The sequence below is a fragment of the Scylla paramamosain genome, unplaced genomic scaffold, assembly GCF_035594125.1.
Source record: "Scylla paramamosain isolate STU-SP2022 unplaced genomic scaffold, ASM3559412v1 Contig26, whole genome shotgun sequence".
In the NCBI taxonomy this organism is placed as follows: domain Eukaryota; kingdom Metazoa; phylum Arthropoda; class Malacostraca; order Decapoda; family Portunidae; genus Scylla; species Scylla paramamosain.
In genome coordinates, this window is record NW_026973691.1 from 103,067 (window position 1) to 105,496 (window position 2,430).

General features: G+C 48.9%; 1 protein-coding gene across 1 annotated transcript in view; it reads right to left on the reverse strand.

The window, feature by feature from the left end:
• Window positions 1-1,984, reverse strand: part of LOC135097587 (uncharacterized) — a 38,758-nt gene extending 36,774 nt beyond the window's left edge. The window contains exon 1 of the mRNA XM_063999511.1: window positions 1,872-1,984. The gene's annotated coding sequence lies outside the window, so the exon portion shown is untranslated. The remainder of the gene's footprint in view (window positions 1-1,871) is intronic.
• Window positions 1,985-2,430: the final 446 nt, after the last annotated feature.

A 2,430-nucleotide genomic window follows, 5' to 3' on the forward strand; every position in this document is an offset into this window, starting at 1 on the left:
ACACCAAAATTTGTAACACCGTGGATATCAGACAATTCGGAAATATTAAAGCCACCTCCACCTCACATTACCTGACCAGCTTCCTTGAATTCATCCACAGCCACCTGGACAAGCGAAACACCTCTCTAGCTGTTGCTTTTGTCGACTTCAAAAAAGCCTTTGATCTAGTTGATCACACTGTTGTCATCAGCAAGGCAGTAAGTCTGGGTCTCCCTCCTAATCTGATAGCGTGGCTAGCCGACTTCCTCACAGGGAGACGTCAGGCCGTTCGCTATCAGGGCTCTGTCTCTAATTTCCAACAGCTGACATGTGGAGTCCCCCAGGGGACCAAGATGGGTCCTCTATGCTTCCTCCTCCTCATCAACGACGCCCTCACCGACACCCCCCATCGCTGGAAGTATGTGGACGACTGCACCGTGGGCGTCCCAGTTTCCAACAAGAACCCGGACTACTCGCCACTGCAAGCAATTCTGGAGCGACTGCGGACGTGGACAGAGGAGAGCAGGATGACCATCAACCACAGCAAAACTGTGGTGATGCATTTCTGTACCTCCTCTGTACCAGTGCCCCCTCCCCGGCTCACAGTGGGCCCTCACCCCCTCCAGGTGGTCCAATGTGCCAAGCTTCTCGGAGTCACGGTGGACGACCAGCTGACCTGGAAGCAGCATGTTGCCAGCACCGTGAGATCAGCTACCTACAGGCTGTACATGCTGCGCAGACTCAGGTCGCTGGGGACGCCGACAGATGAGTTAAGGGGGGTGTACCTCACCTTCATCCTCCCCAAACTCATGTACGCCTCCCCAGCGTGGTCCTCCTCCCTCACACACACTCAACAGCTACAGCTAGAGAGTGTGCAGAAAAGGGCGTGCAGGGTCATCCTTGGCCCTGCATACACCACCTATGAAGAAGCCCTGACCACCCTGAGTCTGTCCAGAATATCCACCAGGCACCGAGAGGCTCTGGAGAAGTTTGGGAAGGGACTACTGCATCATCCGCGTCTCAGAGACATGCTGCCGCCCGACGCGCCTCGCCCTGTCCGTGCCACCAGACACCACAACAAAATAACGCCCCTGAAGGCGCCGCGCACGGACCGGTACAGACTCAGTGCGATTCCCACCATGGTGCGAGCCATCAATCGATAGTATTTCCCTCCTAGATTAGTCTTACCGTTAGGATTAATGTTAAGTTTTTCCCCATCCCCTATGTACATTTTCAGTTTGTCAACTGCCTAAATAATAAACCGTTTATTATTATTATTATTATTATTACACACACACACACACACACACACACACACACACACACATCACAAGGGCAAAGATGGAAACACAGCTGATCAGGCAGGGAAGTGTTATAAGAGATGTACAAACGCATAGCAAGGCAAGGCACACAGCTTTCACACCCACCTCACACTCACAACACTCTTTCAACACCTTAACCTTTGTTGGGGAAGAGAAGCACTACTGCCTTAACCTTACAAATACACTTATTATAGCTTATCTCTTACATATACCAAGACAAGGCACACAACTTTCACCGTTACTCTCACCCACAACACTCTTTCAATGCGTTAACCCTTGTTGGGGAAGAGAACCACTAAAATATTATCTCCTACAAATATATTCAAACACTCACTCAACACTCAACACCTTAGCCCTTGACGGAGACGAGAAGCGCTCCTACCCTAACCTTACAAGAGCACTCACTATCTTATCTCCTACATATACCAAAACACACAATTTTCACCCTCACACTCACTCAACACTCAACACCTTAGCCCTTGACAGAGACGAGAAGCACTCCTACCCTAACCTTACAAGAGCACTCACCAAAATCTTATCTCTACTCCATTTATTCATCCATACACCAACCTGGTAACTCCACACAAGACTCGAAGCACCACAGTCATACACGTTGATCTATCTATGCCACAGTGACTCTTGAAGTTGGTGGAGCACAGAGTGAACCGAAGGGCATCAGCTCCACACTCTGGGATGCCTGTGGGGGAGTTCATCCTGATACCAGTGAGTACCTCTTATGCATTCAGGCTCCCCTCCACCCTCTCACACAGTACCTGAGGGCATGAAGGGGTGGTGAGAGGATGAGAGGCTACGAGGGAGAAGGGAAGGGATGAAATGTGGTGAAAAACAGAAGAGAACACAGATGAGCAGGAAAATTGAAGTAGAGAAGAGGGAAAAGAAGAAAAGAGAAGAGATGAAAAGACAAAGAAGGAGAAAAGAGAGAAAACAGAATTATAAACACAATTTTTGCCATCACATCTAAAAATCTCTCTCTGTCTTTAGCGCTCCTTCAAAAAAATACACTTACTAAGAAGCTTTCACAGATATTCATGTATCAACTGCTGTCAAGATACTGCTCACCACACCCAATGAACATCAGAACACACTCCAGCACCAGCAAGTCACACAC